This window comes from Patagioenas fasciata, chromosome 4, assembly GCF_037038585.1.
Source record: "Patagioenas fasciata isolate bPatFas1 chromosome 4, bPatFas1.hap1, whole genome shotgun sequence".
Taxonomy (NCBI): domain Eukaryota; kingdom Metazoa; phylum Chordata; class Aves; order Columbiformes; family Columbidae; genus Patagioenas; species Patagioenas fasciata.
The window spans coordinates 7,726,933-7,740,701 of record NC_092523.1 but is presented as its reverse complement, the minus strand read 5'-3'; the positions used below and the strand labels follow the sequence as shown (position 1 = coordinate 7,740,701).

General features: G+C 40.1%; 1 long non-coding RNA gene across 2 annotated transcripts in view; it reads right to left on the bottom strand.

Moving 5' to 3' along the window:
• Window positions 1-8,415: 8,415 nt before the first annotated feature.
• Window positions 8,416-13,769, bottom strand: part of LOC139827964 (uncharacterized) — a 44,903-nt gene continuing 39,549 nt past the window's right edge. For both annotated transcript variants that reach the window (XR_011739111.1, XR_011739112.1), the window contains 3 exons: window positions 12,954-13,124; window positions 12,308-12,529; window positions 8,416-11,660 (listed from right to left, as the gene is read on the bottom strand). This is a non-coding gene — a long non-coding RNA (uncharacterized lncRNA). The remainder of the gene's footprint in view (window positions 11,661-12,307; window positions 12,530-12,953; window positions 13,125-13,769) is intronic.

Here is a 13,769-nt window from a genome sequence, read left to right as displayed (position 1 = left end):
TCGGGGAAGGTGAAGCAGAGAGATCCATGAGGTTTCCACAGATTTAAACTGTCTGCTTAACTATGTGTTGGACACCAAGTCAGCAACGTTTCTGCCTTGCCCAGCAGTCTGACATCATTCACCCCTTGTTGGAGCAACACTGGTGACAGAATTGGATTTCTCTGAGCTTTGACCTCTGCTTATGTGTTCAGCGTACAACTATGTGTTCCCCTCTCACGCTACATTTTTTTATAACATATGGTCTTTCATCTGTAGGCCTAGAAAGCCAGATGTCCACAGCTCTTTTGGTCAATACAATCAGTTATAGTGCCAATCATAAGCCCTTTAAACAATGCTACAGAAAATTACAGAGAGTTTGTTTTCATATCCATAGCCTAAACCCATTTACCAGACTCATAATGATGCTCTAAAACAATATCTGTACATTGCCTAGTCATACACAAACTGCTGTATTTCAGTTGTTAAGTAATGGACAAGCAATGAAGCAGCTGTTGAAACACTGCACTGGGCTTTTCTCTCTCCCAGCTGAATGACAAAATTTACCAGGTCATTTAATCAATTTCATACTGATTTAAACTAGATAAAAATCAATCATCTTAGCTCATAGATTTAGTAGCTGGAAAGACTATGTCATCTACATTGCAATGTCATACTTCTAACACTTTTCAAATTAAAAAGGAAAAGATCCTTTCCAGTGTCTATAACATAGTAACCCAAAACCTGCTAAACTGTTGCATATGAGACAACTGAAAGTATAATCCTGAAATGACCAATTTGTAAACTAAGAGATCTTGTGGAATAATTAATCAAAATATGGATGTGAATGGTCAGTTGTCCTCAAAAGTGACTTAGGATAATCTAATCAGTAGCTTGGTAAGTGGGGAAAAATCCATGCAATATTTAGAGCTGTTATCTTTTTGTGTCTGTTTTTCAATAAGCCACCTGCTTTCTACATTTCACAGGTAACCCATGCACTGAGAAATTAAAAAAAAGGAGTTTCATCCTCTATCTACAATGTAAGCCAAACTCACTATAGATTATATTCACAATGAGATATAAAAACACTTGCTTCGAAGGCAAGTTGCAAACTTTGATTTGCGCAGTGGGTCGTAAGAGTGTGAGGAAGAAGAGCCAATAACCAGTCTTATTAATGTGACTTTTGTAAGACCTAGCCTCTGCAGACCTTCATTAAACAGGGTTTCCTTTTGGACAGGGGGCATTTTGCCCCATTTGAAACTCCGAGCACAGCCATTCCGAACCAGTGTGTGCCCTCACTGAAGGTCAGGTCCTGCTGACTCAAAGGGGTCCAAGCATCAGGGAGGTGTGGACTTGTCAGACATTTAAGCTTGAGAGTGCACTCAGGTACCTGGCCTCCTCGCACACAGTCAGCAGAAGTCATGTTCAGGTGCTTCAGTTCCCTTTACAATGGGAATTTATGGGGATTTGGGTGCTCCAGGGTGACTGCAGCAGCAACCAACAAGGTAACCACGAACTGAGAACAAATGTTGAGACAGAGATTGCACCGTGGATCCCACCTCCCAGGTGCCTTCAGGCTGCAGTGAGGTACGTACACCCATCCTCCAGGACCTGAACATACGTATGCTGCCCAAGAGTTTTGGGTATTTCAGTACTTTCTCGGTTGAAACCTGCTGTGTGTGTGTCCCTGTCTCAAGAACAACCTCAGTCCTTCTGAAGATAAATTTGCTTCCATGTAATGATAAGAGTGGGAAGACTTAGCTTTAAAACTCGTTCACTCAGAAGCTGAAATTTATTTTTTATAATACTATGAAAAAACTTGAGGTCAGAAGACAATTGCCTGGGAAGTGAGACACCCAAGTTCAATTCCTTCTTCATCCTCTGGGGTTCAAAGACCTATCACTTATCTCCTCCAAGAGCAAATAACAGAGACAATCTTGGCTGCTCTGAGAGATGGGACCATCACACCTCCTCCTTTTCACTTTTCCTCTTCCCCTGTCCTGCTGAAATTGTGCCGTTATGAACACACCTAGTAATAAAAGGAAGGTCTAAAAATCCATGGCTTTTTATCGCACCAATCAGGGCTTACATCCAAGAGAGGTTTCCTCTGCTGTGCCCTATTAGTCATGTCCCATAATTAGTATCTGGTTTTCAAGAGAAATTAATAATTTTTGTCAGAAGAATGAGGTCTGCAGGAGAAACTCACAGAATAATGGTTTTGTCAGTCATGCTTTTCCCCTACATTGTGTAACTTTTTACCCAAAGATCCATACAAGTGACCACATACCACTATGCTAAAGATTTTTTTCTACTAGTGTATTTCATACCTGTTTTCTAGTTTGATTTTTTTTTCTAAAACAACTAGAATTAAGATTCTGAACACTTGAATATTAAAATAATTTCACAAACTAGTAAAATATGCTCAAGACTTGTGTTTTAAGTGCAATCCTGTAGAACTGATGAAGCAGGAGCTTTCAGGGAACAGGTGGGCATGAGTTTCCAAGTCAAATATCAGGGCTTGGTGTGCTTTCTCCTACTTAATTTGACACTTATCCTCAATGTGGACTTCATAAAGTCTGTATTGCCTCCTGCATGCTTCATGAAGCCCACATCAGGGCACCACTCCAGAACAATGCCACACTTTGTAAAGTGCAAATTGCCTATGCAAACTTTATGAAGTATATGAAGCTGCTATTAATGTCTAATCACTCCCCGACAGATCTGCCAGACTGCTGCTCAAAGGCATTGCTTTTCATCACGTCTAGCAGCTTAAGATACTTTTTACTTTCCAATTCCAGCATTGCAGCGTTTCCTGAGCCAAATAAAACTAGGAAAATGTCAATGAGGTGAGAATAATCTGTTGTTCAACTCCCTTGGTGCAAATATTCAAACACATGGCTTGGCTTACCTCAAACTGAGCAGAGAAGTCCCATCATGGTGACGGGATTATATCTATGTATAAGTTAACAGATTTTGATGAGTTGAACCAGGAGCTGGGAATTTTTCAAAATATACAGCTTTGTATTGAGGATGGTAACGCCTCTTTAAAGATCAGCCTCTGGCACTACATTCACAAGAGAATGTAAATCACATTAAAGCTTCTACTCTCAGCACCTTGAAGACCCATTTTGTTGTTGATTGATATGTCCATAATACCTAATTTCATACAGAAAATTTCACAGACCTCCAGACATTTACTTGTAGACATGTACAGAAGAACTACCTTAGTCTAGAAAGAGAGCCATGCAGTGAAAAGAGCTTAGCTTACCTAAACATGGGCTTCCTCCATCTCAGACAAGTTCTCTAACCCACCTGGATATGGAATAAAAGTGAGAAATGACACAATTCCTCCAAGCTAATTTTGTGCTAAGCCCAGCACGGCAGCTGCATCTGGAGAGTACCACCACTTGTTAAGTTAAGGGATCGGCTTCTTTGCCGGTCTTATGGTTGCAAGCTCTGTCCTGAGTTTCTTGGGATTTTTCAGACTTAGAAATTTATCTAAATGTTTGAAATGTTTGAAAATTTCTTAAGTCCTAGGAAGAACTGTGAGTGTTCCATATCTCAGCATAGGACCATTTGAGGCTCCACATAGTCTGCTAATGAAATTCTATCTTATATTTTTTGTCGGAAATGTTATTATTTGTAAGACTGGATAGTATATGGTGGCACTTTGTGGTTAGTGGCAGAGAAAATTTTCATTTTTCGAGTATCATCTGTCAACTCTCCTTGATTTTGGTTTTCCACCCTACAGGACCATCTTATTGCTACGGCTGCCTGGAAATGTTCCTTTCAAGTTGACAGAGATGAGGAGCATCTAAAGCCATTGCCTGCTACCTGCTGCTTTTCCGTTCTTACAGTAAGTCTTAATTTCCGTTTCCTCTGTCCTGCTATTGAGGACTTGGTGTATTCTTAGGATTTTATCTATGAGTATGGTCAACACATATTTACAGCAGCATTCTTGGTGCACAACTATGGTATTCGTAATCAGCTCTGATTACAAATATCCTGGAAGGATGGGAAAACTTAAAATTAAAACACTGGAAGATTTTGAAAGCATCCTCTTACTGTGAAGTAGGATGTGGAGTAGTGTGTAGTTTTGGGATCCCCAGGTAGAGAAAGGCATGGACATACCAGAGTGAGTGGGGAGTCCAGGATGGTCAAGGGTCTGGAGAACATGTAGTATGAGCACAAACAGAGACAGCAAATGAGAGATCTTACTGCTGTGTCCAGCAACCTTATCGAGAGTATAGAGAGGACAAAGCCAGACTCTTCTTGGAGAACTGTGGCAACAGACACAAGCTGAAACAGGAGAAGTTCTGATAAGATAAAAGAAGAAAGGTTTTAATCTTGAGGTTGATCACGCAGGAGCAGGGACCTCGAGAGGTTCTACAAACTCCCTTTCTGGAGATACATAAAACTCAACGAGTCCCTGTGTAGGCTGATCTAGCTGGACCTGCTCTGAACCGTTTTTTTGGGGCTAAGTGATGTCCAGGGCACCTTCCAACTCCCAGTTCTGTGATTGTGTAAGAAAAAATCGTTATTAATTTGATATTTACCAAGTACAGAGTTACACAGAGTACTATACAAATACAGAGAAAGGTGTTGTCCAGCCTGAAGAGTTTACAGTTCAAGTAAAGCAAAGCCTTGTGCGATGAAGGGACTGGAGGTTCACTGAGGTAAAGTGATTTGCTGAGGTTCTACTGCAGTTCAGTGATGGAAAAAGAATTATTTCAGCCTCATTCTTTCCACTGCCTCAGTTCAGACCATGGTGTATGCAGAAAGAATTGTGAGGTTACAGAGGATGGAAGGATTGCCAAAGTAGGATTCATATTATTTTTTTTGTTTGTTTTTCTTCTTTTTTTTTTTTTTCCACTTACAAAAGATATTTCTGTCTATGACATTTTGTAGCAGTTAGGGAAAAAGTCCCATTCGCAGCAGTGTAATATCCAGACAGACACCCTATCAGGGTTGCACAAGCCTTTTCTGCTGAAGATGCAAAATCATTATTTCTATTTCTGCAATTCCTCTGATCACTCCAGACCAGTTCCAGGCAATGGGCTCCCAGACAGTTAGATCTGAAATCCCTAAATGGGTATATTTAGGCAGTTCTGGTATTACAAGATGTGAGCATAAGTTGGCAAAATTTTTTTGAACAAAATAACTGTATCTGTATTCTCTCTCAATGGGCCTCAAGTTAAAATATAGTGCAAATATTGAATAATTAATTTCAAAGGAGATTCACAGTGGCTTGCAACAGAAGACAAATAAAAAATGACCCCTTTACATATATGATGCATTTGTATCCACTCTCCCTTTTAATAATTAGAAACATGGTTTCACTGATATACTTTAAAAAACCTTTCTGTGGATTCATGAATTTAAAATAAAATAAACTAGACTTGAATAATTCATACTTAAATAGCTCTGGGCCAAGGTATTGCTTCAGTATTTCCAAGTATGCAGGTTTTATTATTCTCTAAAAGTATGAATAAAAACAAGGTTGTTTTATCACACTTTGACTAATCAATGATATGCCCGAAGCACAGTTGGCAGTAAATGATCCGTTTTAGTTTAAAACATTTTTAGAATCAATGTGTATTGTAAGGGAGTAATAAAATTCTTCAAATTAAAGGTTTTTGAGCCATAAAAACAAGTAATATATTTAAGGCTTTTTAAAGGCAGTAATGTTTCCAGGTAAACAGGAGATGGACCAACCAGTTCCTTCTGAATTACTGTTCATCAGGTTTTCACACTCTATTAAGGTAACCTTCATGAAGTATTTCTACATTACACTTCATGATGTAATGTGAATGCATCAGAATTAATTTGCCAATAAACTGCAGGGAAAATATGGAATATGCTACCCCTAAAAGCTTATGAACACTGTTTAGCTTGGGTCACATTCACAAGGGTTTCCAATGTAAAGTTTGCACGCAAAACTGACTCCTGTGACCACAATGCTGTATTCAGGAGTGAGCTCTTTGCCCAGGGAGGGAAAGCGATGTTGTCCGTGGGTCTCTGCAATGGGTTCAGGGCTTTTAGTTCACTCAATGAATGAACTGGGAAACCAATGAGCCAGTGCTGACTTTGTAGGGTAGAGATAACTTCAAATCACCAACTTTTTGGCCACACAGCTTTCAGCAATGCATGTTGTGCTGCCAGCCCACCACTGAGCCCTCTTCCCTGCCTAAAGCATGGCTTATTCATTGGAGAAAGTCCAGACCTGGCTCTTGGCCATATGGGTGAGTTTTAGGCAATGTGAGCTCACCCAAAGCCATCTGCGAAGGCAGGTGTGAAATAAGATTTACAGAGCAGTGCCCTTTAGGACAGGGATTTTTGCCTTGTCAAATTTTTATCCAAATGCTTAAGGTTGTTTCTAATCACTGCCACATACCTTTGATGCCGAGTGTCTAACAGGACAGCCAGGGAATCACCCAGGAACACAGAGGAGAGAGGTTATGAAGTGTTCTGATTCTTTACTTCTAACTCTCATTCACATTACTGGCAGCTTTGCTGTCTGCATTTCTGAGGAACCCCCCACCATAGCTTTTACATCAAAGGCAATAGATTTTCCATATGCATTCACGTCAGACACGTTGTAGTGAGGCCTGGAGAAAGTCCACCAAAGGTGAGCCTCTGCGTCCAGTATTCATTCTCATTGCCTTTGGTTATAGTCAATGGGAGTGAATGGAAATACTGATAATAGGACGTATTTGGTAGTGGAAAAACTGGCATGTGATATCTCGTATTCATAATTATGATTTCCTTTTTAAAACTTACATAAATTATATCAACTAAGCATGTCAAGAGCTGAGCTCTTCTCAAAAGCTGAGCGCTATTCCTCAGCATTTTATGCAAACTAACTGGAAAAAAAACAAACAGCTCAGCAAGAAATCTTTCTCACTAAACAGGACCAGAACTGGACTTATCCAAATATCAGGAGACAACATTCTGTTTTGTACAATCGCCATACATTAGTGGAAATGAAAGCAGAGAGCGCCTCAGAACCAGGACGATTCTCACAATATTTCTGATTTACTTACAGACCCAAGAGGTCTGCATCACCAGAATGAAATGGAAGTCTCTTTTTCCTGCAGTACTTTTTTTACACTACTCTTTCTTCCTACAGCAATAACCAATTTCCACAGCACCGAGGTCAGGCAATCAAACTGTCACAATCTCCCATTTGTATGGAGATTGTGAAGACATGGCAAAGCTTTTGGGTAGCTGGCTGCCTCTCTGTTTGAGATCCAGCTCTGATATCCTCAAAGCCTGGATTTAGTCAGGGCTAAAGAGTTCTGGGGTGAGCTCACCAAACCAGAGCATGCTGACCTGTCTCATAGCTCTCTGAGGGTGCTATAATTTCCCAGTTTCCCTGGAAATCTGGGTTATACTCTTTGCCCAAGGTCCCACAGGAGATGGTGGTAGAACAGGCAGCTAGAACTTGAAGGCAATTAGATTATGCTACCTCAGGCAGAACAAAGGTCTGGAAGCTGAAAAAGGCTAAAATCTGAGTGATGAGGTGACAGATGCCAAGAGTTACCCAGGCTACTGTTTTCTAGGATGGATTTGTGTGCACCATCTGTCATTTCACCAATAGGTCTAAGAAGCTAGAGGACCACTGTTTCTACAGTTCTTTCCTCCTGCTGAAGTCAGAAAGAGAATATAGGATGTGTTTCATGTAACATTTGAACAGGTAATGGGCCACGGAGTGAGGATCCGAGCTTTTAGTCAAGTCAGTGGGAAATGTCAAGGAAGCAGCTGGCGTGTGTCTCCTGGTCAGTCTCACCCCAGTCTCTCCCTAGGGTTTGCCACCTATCGCCTTCCCAACCCTAGCAGAACACTTTCTGATTTTCGTATCGACAGTCCTTTCATCTAGAGGATGTTGTGCAATGTGAGAAGATCTGTTTTATTTTGGATGATAGTAAGTTTTAGATGAGTTTCTTAGGGACATGGTTTAGTGCTAGAGTTAGGTTAGGTTATGGTTGCACTTGATGATCCTGAGGGTCTCTTCCAACCAAAATGATGCTATGATTCTAAGTTTAAAAATAAAGAATGCTGTGTGATCAGAGGAGAGAGCTGATGCTCTTCTCCATTCTCTTCTTCCTCTGGTGAAAAATCTTGGCGCTATCTTGAAGGAACATTATTATGTTTCCAGTGGAAGGAAATAATTCCAGTCATTCTCACGTAATCCCTCTATCCACTACTGCATTAATACTACAGGTCCTTAAAAAGAGACGCATCTAGCTTTTTTTTCTAGCTAAAATGTGGTTACTGAATAAAGAAGCAGGAAATTAGGGATTTGTTTCTTTGAATTTCAAGAGAGACCATCTCCTCACACCAACTGCCAGAACTCCTGAGAAAAATTTCAAATTAATAAATAACTTTTACTTTTATTGAAAATTTTGCAGAAATATTTGGCAGTAAAGACAGACCAGTTGCAGATTCTTTACAGTAAAAAGTTTCAAATGGAAAATCCGACACATTCTTTAGCTATAATAACACAAATGGGATCACTATAATTTTCAGTTCTGATTACAGGTTATAAAAATCACTGTCAAATACCCATATATTCACAAGCCTGCAGAAAACAATCTGCAAAATGAAAAATGGACAACTGCTAAAGGAAAGTACAGGCAGCTGTAAATGTAGGAGATATAATGATAAAGCCAAACCTAAAATCAAGATACTGTTGATAACTACTCAGAGAAATTTCACTCATACCCTATCAAATTGAATTTAATTACTGACAATTTCCATTATCCAAGAATATAGTGATTTATTTGTACACATTTTAAGACAAAAAGCTTCACTAAGATGGGATTAATTCTGAGAACATACAGAAGGTACTAAACAGGAAAGAAATTATAGGGGTTTTATATCCAAACTGAATAATATAAACCATGGAAATTCAGACTCAAGGTTACATCAAGGAGACGGAACCAAGATCTTAAAACTGTATGTGGAAATATTCATTAGTTTTGGTCACATTAAATGTAGTAATTGTCTCATTGGAAAAGAACTGTTTTGTTGATAGTGAGGTCAGAATACTAGGATTAAACACACAGAGAAAAGGGAAAACTGAGAAGAGTTGGTTCAGCACAAATATGCTACCACTGTTAAGAGATAACACGAGCGTATCTACAGCTTCATATTGAAGTAGGTGAGACTGCAAAATGGATGAACAAATGGACCTCTTCCCACTAGATATCATGTTCCTTTGTTATTGTGTGTAGGTTGAGTTTGCAACGGGTTTGTTGAGACAAAAAAGGAAAAACATGAGGCTATTAAAAGATGAAGACCTGACCTCTTTGTGGGCAGAACAGCACAGTAGACCACTAACACAAATTTCTACTATTACTAATAAATTGAGACAGCCTCCCAAATGTAATGAGACATATAACAAAACGTAAGGACCAGAAATTTTTCCAGTACAAATTAACAGAAATTTAGAGTTTGAAATGCAGTAGGTATGTTATTTTGAGCAAAACTCTCTCTGGTTTGCAACTGTCCATGTCACGGTCTTGACTGAGTTTCCTCAAGATCGACACATTCGCATTTCTTATTTTTCTTCTGTCAGTCTGTAATTTCATTTCAGTTTGTGATGGCTTGGCAATGAGCATCCTTAAGAAGTGACAGCTGCAGGAATATGGCCACAGAAATGTGACTCATAATCTTTAGGACACCGTAACTTCTCTGCTTAAGAAACTAAGCAGATCAGGAGCCAACAGCAAAAGAACTATGGAGCTAAACCATTGTCTATGTATTGATGTCCTTCCCATTTCCAGAATTTCCATTTCTCCTTTCTGCTTGATTGTTTGTAGACACACTATACACTCAAATTCATAAGCATGATACAGGGTGTTTAAAAAAAACCTGATCCAATCTGTAATTGCTGTGCTATGGAAATTGGGTTCATCTTTTTGAAACATCCTGCATATATTTTAATAGGTGTAATTATTACAGAGCTGTAAGCCTTGGTGGAGCTCTTCAGCCTAAAGTTTTACAGGTTTCCAAACACCCAAGTTAACCTCAAAATTTTGTGCCTGGTGGGTAAAAGTAATCTCATCATTTTACAGGGTAAAATAGAAGTACCAAGAAAAGCAACCTCATGATTCTGAATTTGGGCACTTGAAAGGCTATACTGGCATCTAACAAGGCATGCTTTTTTTTTGGAAGCAGAATCAGGCTTGTGGCTCCAGCACACTTCATTAAAAAGGTCTTTGGATTTTCATTGGAAGGTGAGGATGTCTGCCAGCTGCTACCGTAAAAGCATCTTATTTATTTTACTAAATGTGGACGTTGCTGTTTAATATTGGATCTTCAAATAGTTTTGAAGGGAATTGCCCAAGGTCATGCGATGCCTTTGGGAAAGACCTCAAGCACTTTGAGTCACTTCTTCACTCCGTAATGCAGTGAGCTAAGCGAATTGCTTCTGTTTGGGAGCCAGGAGGTCATGCATACAAAAATTTCCTCCAGAGCAAAGCCACCAAAAAATGAAGTGTGCACACAGACTTGGAGACCAGCCTTTTTGGTTTTTACTGTCCGGCTTTGAGGCTGCAATCTTCTTCGTAGAAACAATGTGATTCCAGAAACACCTCAGTGCTTGGTTGGCATCATTTGTTTAGACACTCACTTTTTCAATACATATGAAAATGCTGTTAGCTAAGGAGAAGCCCAGACCTCTTCGTCTCCTTTTCAAAACGGTAGTTTGGGGGAACCCTCTGTTATAATTTTTTTTCAGTGATTTTTCAGAAAGAATAATTTAAGTACTAATTCTGTACCTTTGACCAGTTTGAAACACCAGATACCATTCCCTCTACTGTATTGTGTAACCTATGGAACAGGCTTGTTGTTTCTTGTATTTACATGTAAAACCTGCCCTTTCCAGACCTCTTCTAGTCATTGCTCTGCTCTTTTTGTGGGTGGCAGAGAAGGGTAAGGAAGACTTCAAAGCGAAAAACAGGGGATTTTGTGATCGCTGTGGGGCAGGCGATGCTCCAGACCCAGATGCAATGCAGAAAGAGGGGGCTGGAAGAGGATGGAGATGGCTCCTCTGCATGCCAGAAGTTCAGCCAAACTGGACTTGACTGGAAAGGGCATCAGGGTTGTTCAGTAACTATTAAGCAGATCTGGACTTGAATCACATAATGACTGAATCACAGAATGTCCTGAGCTGGAAGGGACCCACAAGGATCATCGAGTCCAACTCCTGTCCCTGCATGTGACAACCCCACAGTTCACACCGTGTGTCTGAGGACGTTGTGCAGTCTCTTCTTGAACACCATCAGGCTTGGGGCTGTGACACCTCCCTGGGGAGCCTGTTCCAGTGTCCAGCACCTCCGGGTGAAGAACCTTTTCCTCATGTCCAACCTAAACCTCCCCTGGCACATCTTCCTGCCATTCCCTCAGGTTCTGTCATTGGTCACTGAAGAGTTCGGTGCCTGTCCCTCCTCCGCTTGTGAGGAAGCTGTGACCATGCTGAGGTCTCCTCTCAGTCTCCTCTTCTGCAGACTGAACAAACCAAGTGTCTTTAGCCACTCATATGGCTTCCACTTCAAACCCTTTACCAACTTCGTAGCCCTTGGTGATCTTGAGATCAGTCCTAAACACCAGGGAAAGCTTATCCTTCCTGTGTTTATGATTTCATTAGGTTGCAATGAGCTGAACAAGGACAGCATCTTCTATGGAACAGAGAGAAAAGTGCTTCTGGTTATGAGATTTGGGGCATTAGAGCTGAGTGCTTGCCTACCAGCTACAAAACTTTCTCTATTGGCCTGAAAAGAATAACCTGCTGCTCTCAAGAGACCCCCAAGCTCTGTGGCATGGCAACTGGGGCACCACATACTTTGCTCTGGCAGCAAAAATAGTGGTGGGAGGCAAGAAGTTCCAACCCTTCGATCTGGGCGAGGTGTGAGCAGCCAGTGCTAACCAGCCTGGAGGGAGAGGTGTGAAAAGTTTTTAGACAGAGCTCTCCAAATTCCAGATCCAGATTTTTTTTTTTTTTTATGGCATTTTCAAAAGTATCATAATTGTCAGAAGTTTGTATGCATTCTAGAAGGATTAATTTCAGGAACATCATTAAGATTGTGACCTCCACAAGACATGCATAGGGGAGGGTTTTGTGTATGGACTTTATCCCACCAAATGCAGAAGCAGACTGAGGCATTGTCACAAGCATACTTATTAGAAATAAGAGATTTTTAAAAACAGAATTCTGAATGAAAAAAATAAAAAAAACAGTGAGAAGGGAGTCTTTTCACTTTGGAAAAGGAGGAGAGAGATGGTTCAGAGTAGAGTTTCAGAGACAGACAAAGCAGGCTCAGCTTACCACGTTACTTGTGGAGGATGATCCTGAAAAGTAACCCTCAGGAAGTGAACTTCTGCTGAATTTTGCTCTCGACCAGCACAGCTGGGTGCCAGGGGAAATCCTAAATGACAAGTTAGGGGAGGAGACTGGATTCTCTGTTCTCTATGGGACTTGTTTCCAACTTTATCGTCATGTCTTTCACTGTTGATTCACTGGGATGAAACTTTTTCATCTTTAAGCCACCTGATGATAAGAATTGTTGGAAATGAATCTCAGAAGCATGAGACCCTATTTTTTTTTTCCTATGGGAGTAACTGTTGCAAGTAAGATCTGTAAGAAAAAAGGCTTCAGGATCCTCTGCCCTTGCTGACATCTAGGCAATCTCCCACCGAACTGCAAGGATCTGTTTGGCTCTGATTTCAGGTACCACAATGTGATCATTTATCTTTACAAGCATATAAATATAAGAACATAATTTCCTGTGGTCAGTGGTAGTCAGTATCTCTTTGGCAAAGTACATATGGTGGAGAGATATTCCCAAAACCTGGGTTCAAATCATCGTAGTTCATATCTGCAGAGCTTAACACTCTCGGCATCAGTTGCTGCTGCCATTTTCCTTTCTTTACCCACCAAATCCTTGCTAAAATAAAACTACTATTAGACTAACCTGAGCTCTTTAGACTTGAGCTGCTCTCCAAAGTTGTTTGAGTGTTCACTGTATGACACAGCCTTTATTTAGCTCCTTTATTTAGCTCCTAAATCACAGTACTACATCTGAGCTTTTTGGGACTCTATTCCTTTGCACTTATTCCAAAGCCTGGGTCTGCACTGTGGTTCTCTACCAAGAAAAAGGAGACAGATGTTAGATGAAAGGTACTCTAGAGAAAAAAAAACAGTATTAAAGCACGATGGATATCAAAAGATGAGAGAGCATTTCTGAGAGCAATCAGGCAACTGAACTCAAAAATGATACAATCTTAAAAAAATGTACCTTCTGTTTTCAGTTATAAAGAAACAAAACCAGTAACCTTATTTTGAACTTTTTTTTGTTTTTATATTTAGAGGTGCTATGTTTAGGGGAAGAAGAAACAAGAAATTTTATGTAGCTTCCAGCAAGATGCCATGTGTTGCATACAATATTTTCCCGTTCATTCTTCTTTCTTTACAAATTTTTTTTATATAGATTTTAGGTTTTGGGTTGCTCATACAAATGATTTCAAAGGAAACATTCTTCAACAAATCTCAGCTGTGCCTCTAGTTCCTAGCATTTTAAAAACAAAAGTTCTCTGTCTTGTATATTTATATAAAGCCTGAATGCCAGATTTGGAAGATGTAATAAAAATATGCTTTTCTGGGATTTGTTCTTAAAAAAAGAGAACTCTCCATGACCAAAAATACCCTAGTAATAAGCATTTGCTCTCTGCTGGCACCACTGTGACCTTAAATTATGAGCTTGCCCCCATTTCTAGCCAGTTTCCCCTCT